Below are 9,567 nucleotides of genomic sequence, written 5' to 3' on the forward strand. Positions count from 1 at the left end.
ACACACACACACACACACACACACACACACACACACTCGCGGAAGCAAGCAAGCGCGCGGGAACTGTACTGAACCGCTAATCTCCAGATTGCCTAACAAAAACGCTGCCAGAAAATTAGGCAGAAGTGAAGCGCTATATTCACGTTTAATTAACCTTAAGTGGTAGAGTACTTTTCATACTCACAAGCCATTACAAAACACGGAGGTATTTATATCCAGGAAATCTAACATTTTAAAACAATGAAATAGCTAACTTATGATTTTTACACATATGAATTAAGACAACTCGTATCACACATCTGACATTTTCCTGTATTACAATGATACGGTATCGTTGAGTTTGTATGTATGTATTTATGCATGTACGGGTATTAATCTATTCCTGCTGCAACTAGACAATTTTATTCATCTTATAGGACACCTGTTATTGCGATGGGGTTAATGGAGGATCATACGATCTCTCCATATAAAGAGGTCTTCCCTAAGGTACGCAAAATCGTCTGGTGAGAGGACGTCTAAAGATTTTATTCAGTCTGGAGAAATACCTCTCGCGTTTTGCTAATAAACTGTGGCGTAGTATTTCTCTTTTGCTTCCGTTCCTTTGACTCTGCTCTCTCGCGTCACTTTCGGGAACTGGGTGTGTTTTTTTTTTCTTTTTACACGATTGCATTCCATTTAGGAGAGAGGTTCTGAACTGGATGGGTTACGCTTTTCTTTAACTCTCTAAGTATGAGAGATCTTTCCTAAGCTGAACTAAATCGTCTGGAGTAGCAAAACTAAGCAAGGAAAAATGTCACAACATTTTTTTTTATATTACAATACTGTGGCATGGTATTCCTCTTGGCATCATATAACGATTTTATTAGTTTTGCAGCTGATCTTGCTACTAATGACGATTTTATATAGCTCTCGAGAGACCTTTTATTCCTGCCACTACATGGCAATTATTTTATTTAGTTTTGAGGAGACTGAATGGAGTTGCTTCTATACCCTTCACTGTCAGGATTCCCCACATATTACATAAATTCTCCTGAAGATACCAAGAACAAAGGAAAAGCACGTCCTTGGGTTGAAGCGTTCAATTATGCAAGCACCATCGTACCTTATTTTCCTTCCCTAAATCCCATAGCTCACGGCCAGGCTTCTATTTTCCCTCGAGGCAACAAGATCAGTAGTGGTATCCCTTGCCTTCCCTACTACGTGCACAATTCATACTACATACTTAGCAATATACAGTTCAGAAAACCAATTTCAAGAGTAGAAGGCTATACCTATGCAGCTTAAACGAGACAGGAATTACTATTACCATTTAAAAAGTGTCGTCTTTCAGATTTTTTCCCCATCCATTAAAGAATAAGAAAACGGCAAAATACAAATGGTAAAATAAAAATAGAGCGTCAAAAGGAAAAAATCACGCTGACAAACGCAGGAAAAAGGCTAGCTTTAAAGGGCAAAGGCAATCAGACTTGGGATGAGATGATGAGATATTAACACAAGTGAGTGGAAAAGGATACTAACTAAGGTAAGATGAGAAATAATGTCATTCGGTGTCCTGAGTCTTGGAGGAGGAGCATGTGTAACATAAGTGTTATGGGTCCAAATGCCACATGTGTCGTGATTAATTCCATTGCATTTTATCAGACTCATTCAGTAGAGTTAATCAGTCAGTGCAAATTATCCTTCTATTTTTTTTTATCATTTTTATTCCCCCCCCCTCTCTCTCTCTCTCTCTCTCTCTGTTTATTTTGCATTCCATCCTATATTTAGCTTCTTCCTTTGTCGTGTCGTCTTCTGAATCGTTTCTCTTCTTTCATCTCGGGTCTTCTCACTGATTCATCCGTCTTTTTGTTACACTCTTTCTCTCGCTTCTGTCTTTCCATTTCTTAGGCCCCTCCTTCTCAGTTCATTTTGCATTTCATCCTGCGTTTTGTTTCATTTTCTCTCCTGTTTCTTCTAAACTACTTTTTCTTTTCTACTCATCCAGCTTCTTCATACTAACCCCCCTTTATAAAGGATCTCATTTTTCTTTCCACCACTTTCTTACCATCACTCATAACTCCTCCCATTGTATTATTTCATCCTTCCTCTTCTTTCGTGTTCCCTCTAATTATTTTTCTCATCATCCATTTCTCTCCTACTATCTGTCTTCCCATGTCCTTTTTTTCTCGTGGCCCTCGTCATATTCATTTCTTCACTCATGCGTCTCTCCTCTTAATATGGTTTGCAAATCATCCTGTATTTGCTTTCCTCCTCTTTCGCGTTCTCTTCCAACCTCCTTTTCTTTCTGCATCATTCGTCTTCCCTCTGTTTTCTCCCGCTTTTCCTGTCCACTTGTTTCTCGTACCCCTCTTTGGATCTCCATTATCCGCATTTCTCTTCTTCATCTGGTCCCTGTATTGTTTCATCTCGTACATTCTCTTACGGTTTTCGGTCCTTTCCTTTGTCTCTGCATTTCCTCATCTTTCTCCTTTCTGCCGTTCTCGGTCGCCATCCTTCCTCTCTGCATCATTTCTGCACTTTCCTTTTTTGTTTCTTCTTTTTCCTCTTCATGCATCTCCTTATATGAATCCTTTACCATTAAAAACGAGACATGTTACAGAATTTAACGTTGTTCCAGCTGCTGTCAAACAAATTATCCACCTTAAGAGACTACTCCTGAAGGAAAGGAATTAGTGAATGCTGTATCATATCACTCATGTTCAAAAAATTTCTCCAGTGATAAAAGAAATAAAAACTGTCTAGTATTAACAAAAATTAAATAATACGTCTTTAAATTGAAGTTAAAACCTGCTGCATTTGATCGTATTTGCAATAACTGTTTACACGTAACAGGTAAAGAAACATTCCCTCTTATCCAATACACTACTATAATAGGACTTAATATTTATTTTTTTTTAGTTTTGCCCCCAAAAGATTATGGGCGATTTTTTGAACTGATGGTGGTAGATGTAGCCTTTATTAACTCCTTCACTACTCTTTTAAGTCGAATAATGTGCGGAGGTGGGAAGAAAAAACTATAGAAGTCGCCATCGTGCTGAAGGGAGTACAGGAGACTGGGGCACCCTTCCCTGATTTAAAAACAAAACAAAAATGAACCTCTAAAATGAAGATCATTCCAAATCCGTTCTTAGCATCTGCACATACACACTCCTACCATTCCTCCTCTTCTTTCCCTCTCCTTGTGAATGTTTCTGGTCACTTTCGCGGTCATAAAATCATTTCGTGGTAGCAGGAAGCGTTTAGTATTGTAGTGGTGGTTACAGCATTCTAGGTGATGCATTGCTTAGCCCATCCAGCCCACCATTGGAAAACCCCAGTTCGATTCTTGTGCCGGTCAGACTTTTGGACGATGTTTGTTTCTTCTTTATCCATATTACCACTACCTTCATATGACATTTATGCAAGGTAAAAACAACGATCTGATACAAAACTAACAAAACTAAACACAACGTACTGCTCTACTTTATACGGCATCAAAGTTAAGCAGAAACTCATCATTTAACACGGCACATACTCGTATTATGCAGGTCAATACTGGGCTGGCAAGAGTTTTTGGGCGTGTATGAATCGCTATTTCTTCGTTTAATTAACTGCTCTGACTTGGGTTTAGCTGTAGGTGTTGAAATGTATTGCTGGACAGATAGTATGCTGTTCACTGGACCCTTTACATTTGTGGGATAGAACATTAACATTATGTAGGATAGAAGATGGAGAAGAATTGAGAGGAGTGAAAGTTGAAGAGGAAATAAATACACATGGATAAAAAATAGGAGACATAAGACGAGACAGAACGAGATGAGGGAAACGGAGTGGGAATCAAGAAAATATGATTGAATATGGAAGGAAGCGGATAGGATACAACAAATAAAGGAATAGGAGACAAAGAAAAGAAGAAGAAAAAGTGGGATGAATGGTGAAGAAAAGAGGTGAATTCAAGACGAAGTGAGGGAAGATTGAAGAGGAAACATGTATACCGATAAAACTGGAGAGGAAAACGTGAATACTAAGAGACAGGAGAAAAAATTATTGTAGGATTTACCAGCTTAGAGTCAGGACATACATTTTGTGCTTTTAATTATTACATAATTATACTCTGCTTAGGAGACATTTTTCTCATTTGAGGGGTTACATCCAGTCATCAGTAACCACCATACTATATGATTTTTTTTGTAAGTTGATTAATAGTCCATTAAACGGTGCTTTCTATGTGACTGAACATTGCTTCTAAGCACTAATATATTCGTCAGTTACAACGTGCTAACCAACTGTTTTTATACATATACTTCACCCCATCCATAGGTGGGAAGAAAGGTCAGAATCATAAAAAATGCTGATGAATATGCTTGATTTTCACGAACACTGTTTTCAGTTGATATTCCAACAATACGATAGTGGGAGTGAAGGTGTGAAGGAGGTAAAAATGTGTTCCAACCCAGGAAAATAACAACAGATAAAGTCAGGAGCAGCTTGGTGATGGATTCATAAATAAATAGTTTTGGTTAGTGTATTATGTAACACACACACACACACACACACACACACACTCGCGGAAGCAAGAAAGCGCGCGGGAACTCTACTGAACCGCTAAACTCCAGATTGCCTAACAAAAACGCGCCAGAAAATTAGGCAGAAGTGAAGCGCTATATTCACGTTTAATTAACCTTAAGTGGTAGAGTACTTTTCATACTCACAAGCCATTACAAAACACGGAGGTATTTATATCCAGGAAATCTAACATTTTAAAACAATGAAATAGCTAACTTATGATTTTTACACATATGAATTAAGACAACTCGTATCACACATCTGACATTTTCCTGTATTACAATGATACGGTATCGTTGAGTTTGTATGTATGTATTTATGCATGTACGGGTATTAATCTATTCCTGCTGCAACTGGACAGTTTTATTCACCTTATAGGGCACCTGTTATTGCGATGGGGTTAATGGAGGATCATACGATCTCTCCATATAAAGAGGTCTTCCTTAAGGTACGCAAAATCGTCTGGTGAGAGGACGTCTAAAGATTTTATTCAGTCTGGAGAAATACCTCTCGCGTTTTGCTAATAAACTGTGGCGTAGTATTTCTCTTTTGCTTCCGTTCCTTTGACTCTGCTCTCTCGCGTCACTTTCGGGAACTGTGTGTGTGTGTGTGTGTGTGTGTGTGTGTGTGTGTGTGTGTGTGTGTGTGTTTACACGATTCCATTCCATTTAGGAGAGAGGTTCTGAACTGGATGGGTTACACTTTTCTTTAACTCTCTAAGTATGAGAGATCTTTCCTAAGCTGAACTAAATCGTCTGGAGTAGCAAAACTAAGCAAGGAAAAATGTCACAACATTTTTTTTATATTACAATACTGTGGCATGGTATTCCTCTTGGCATCATATAACGATTTTATTAGTTTTGCAGCTGATCTTGCTACTAATGACGATTTTATATAGCTCTCGAGAGACCTTTTATTCCTGCCACTACATGGCAATTATTTTATTTAGTTTTGAGGAGACTGAATGGAGTTGCTTCTATACCCTTCACTGTCAGGATTCCCCACATATTACATAAATTCTCCTGAAGATACCAAGAACAAAGGAAAAGCACGTCCTTGGGTTGAAGCGTTCAATTATGTAAGCACCATCGTACCTTATTTTCCTTCCCTAAATCCCATAGCTCACGGCCAGGCTTCTATTTTCCCTCGAGGCAACAGGATCAGTAGTGGTATCCCTCGCCTTCCCTACTACGTGCACAATTCATACTACATACTTAGCAATATACAGTTCAGAAAACCAATTTCAAGAGTAGAAGGCTATACCTATGCAGCTTAAACGAGACAGGAATTACTATTACCATTTAAAAAGTGTCGTCTTTCAGATTTTTTCCCCATCCATTAAAGAATAAGAAAAAGGCAAAATACAAATGGTAAAATAAAAATAGAGCGTCAAAAGGAAAAAATCACGCTGACAAACGCAGGAAAAAGGCTAGCTTTAAAGGGCAAAGGCAATCAGACTTGGGATGAGATGATGAGATATTAACACAAGTGAGTGGAAAAGGATACTAACTAAGGTAAGATGAGAAATAATGTCATTCGGTGTCCTGAGTCTTGGAGGAGGAGCATGTGTAACATAAGTGTTATGGGTCCAAATGCCACATGTGTCGAGATTAATTCCATTGCATTTTATCAGACTCATTCAGTAGAGTTAATCAGTCAGTGCAAATTATACCTGTATTTTTTATTATCATTTTTACTCCCCCCCCCCCTCTCTCTCTCTCTCTCTCTCTGTTTATTTTGCATTCCATCCTATATTTAGCTTCTTCCTTTGTCGTGTCGTCTTCTGAATCGTTTCTCTTCTTTCATCTCGGGTCTTCTCACTGATTCATCCGTCTTTTTGTTACACTCTTTCTCTCGCTTCTGTCTTTCCATTTCTTAGGCCCCTCCTTCTCAGTTCATTTTGCATTTCATCCTGCGTTTTGTTTCATTTTCTCTCCTGTTTCTTCTAAACTACTTTTTCTTTTTTACTCATCCAGCTTCTTCATGCCAACCCCCCTTTATAAAGGATCTCATTTTTCTTTCCACCACTTTCTTACCATCACTCATAACTCCTCCCATTGTATTATTTCATCCTTCCTCTTCTTTCGTGTTCCCTCTAATTATTTTTCTCATCATCCATTTATTTCCTACTATCTCTCTTCCCATGTCTTTTTTTCTCGTGGCCCTCGTCATATTCATTTCTTCACTCATGCGTCTCTCCTCTTAATATGCTCTGCAAATCATCCTATATTTGCTTTCCTCCTCTTTCGCGTTCTCTTCCAACCTCCTTTTCTTTCTGCATCATTCGTCTTCCCTCTGTTTTCTCCCGCTTTTCCTGTCCACTTGTTTCTCGTACCCCTCTTTGGATCTCCATTATCCGCATTTCTCTTCTTCATCTGGTCCCTGTATTGTTTCATCTCGTACATTCTCCTACGGTTTTCGGTCCTTTCCTTTGTCTCTGCATTTCCTCATCTTTCTCCTTTCTGCCGTTCTCGGTCGCCCTCCTTCCTCTCTGCATCATTTCTTCACTTTCCTTTTTTGTTTCTTCTTTTTCCTCTTCATGCATCTCCTTATATGAATCCTTTACCATTAAAAACGAGACATGTTACAGAATTTAACGTTGTTCCAGCTGCTGTCAAACAAATTATCCACCTTAAGAGACTACTCCTGAAGGAAAGGAATTAGTGAATGCTGTATCAAATCACTCAGGTTCAAAAAATTTCTCCAGTGATAAAAGAAATAAAAACTGTCTAGTATTAACAAGAATTAAATAATACGTCTTTAAATTGAAGTTAAAACCTGCTGCATTTGATCGTATTTGCAATAACTGTTTACACGTAACAGGTAAAGAAACATTCCCTCTTATCCAATACACTACTATAATAGGACTTAATATTGATTTTTTTTAGTTTTGCCCCCAAAAGATAATGGGCGATTTTTTGAACTGATGGTGGTAGATGTAGCCTTTATTAACTCCTTCACTACTCTTTTAAGTCGAATAATGTGCGGAGGTGGGAAGAAAAAACTATAGAAGTCGCCATCGTGCTGAAGGGATTACAGGAGACTGGGGCACCCTTCCCTGATTTAAAAAAAAAAAAAAATGAACCTCTAAAATGAAGATCATTCCAAATCCGTTCTTAGCATCTGCACATACACACTCCTACCATTCCTCCTCTTCTTTCCCTCTCCTTGTGAATGCTTCTGGTCACTTTCGCAATCATGAAATCATTTCGTGGTAGCAGGAAGCGTTTAGTATTGTAGTGGTGGTTATAGCATTCTAGGTGATGCATTGCTTAGCCCATCCAGCCCACCATTGGAAAACCCGAGTTCGATTCTTGTGCCGGTCAGACTTTTGGACGATGTTTGTTTCTTCTGTATCCATATTACCACTACCTTCATATGACATTTATGCAAGGTAAAAACAACGATCTGATACAAAACTAACAAAACTAAACACAACGTACTGCTCTACTTTATACGGCATCAAAGTTAAGCAGAAACTCATCATTTAACACGGCACATACTCGTATTATGCAGGTCAATACTGGGCTGGCAAGAGTTTTTGGGCGTGTATGAATCGCTATTTCTTCGTTTAATTAACTGCTCTGACTTGGGTTTAGCTGTAGGTGTTGAAATGTATTGCTGGACAGATAGTATGCTGTTCACTGGACCCTTTACATTTGTGGGATAGAACATTAACATTATGTAGGATAGAAGATGGAGAAGAATTGAGAGGAGTGAAAGTTGAAGAGGAAATAATTACACATGGATAAAAAACAGGAGACATAAGACGAGACAGAACGAGATGAGGGAAACGGAGTGGGAATCAAGAAAATATGATTGAATATGGAAGGAAGCGGATAGGATACAACAAATAAAGGAATAGGAGACAAAGAAAAGAAGAAGAAAAAGTGGGCTGAATGGTGAAGAAAAGAGGTGAATTCAAGACGAAGTGAGGGAAGATTGAAGAGGAAACATGTATACCGATAAAACTGGAGAGGAAAACGTGAATACTAAGAGACAGGAGAAAAAATTATTGTAGGATTTACCAGCTTAGAGTCAGGACATACATTTTGTGCTTTTAATTATTACATAATTTTACTCTGCTTAGGAGACATTTTTCTCATTTGAGGGGTTACATCCAGTCATCAGTAACCACCATACTATATGATTTTTTTTTGTAAGTTGATTAATAGTCCATCAAACGGTGCTTTCTATGTGACTGAACATTGCTTCTAAGCACTAATATATTCGTCAGTTACAACGTGCTAACCAACTGTTTTTATACATATACTTCACCCCATCCATAGGTGGGAAGAAAGGTCAGAATCATAAAAAATGTTGATGAATATGCTTGATTTTCACGAACACTGTTTTCAGTTGATATTCCAACAATACGATAGTGGGAGTGAAGGTGTGAAGGAGGTAAAAATGTGTTTCAACCCAGGAAAATAAGCACAACAGATAAAGTCAGGAGCAGCTTGGTGATGGATTCATAAATAAATAGTTTTGGTTAGTGTATTATGTAACACACACACACACACACACACACACACACACACACACACACACACACACACACACACACACACACACCACAATAAAAACATGCTAGTGGTGTTGTAGTCACAATACACGTGTGCGTGTACTTTATTATAACTGCGAGCAACAACCATTTTCTACGTGTAAAACTACTGTAACATGAAACTTTTTACGAATAATAGAACTGCGTATATTGTATTAGATTCTGCATCAGCCACAAGCCCTAAATGATGTTTGTCAGTATTGTTATCTCATAATTCTTTTTTTTTTTTTCCCGCATAGCAATTAGGAATGTATTGAATGAAGGGCCAGCGGCGATGGGATGAAAAAAAGGATAGCGGTAGCATAAAAACTGGGTGAGGATGGCGCATGCAAGGGTAATCGGACTGACGGGATTAAAAACAAAAAACGGATATAAGTCAGAGAGAGAGAGAGAGAGAGAGAGAGAGAGAGAGAGAGAGAGAGAGACGGGAGGGGGAAGCTGGGAGAGAAGTTAAAAAG

This window comes from Coenobita brevimanus, unplaced genomic scaffold (genome assembly GCF_032717465.1).
Source record: "Coenobita brevimanus isolate Jiangsu-jjx unplaced genomic scaffold, ASM3271746v2 jjx.HiC_scaffold_2775, whole genome shotgun sequence".
Taxonomy (NCBI): Eukaryota; Metazoa; Arthropoda; class Malacostraca; order Decapoda; family Coenobitidae; genus Coenobita; species Coenobita brevimanus.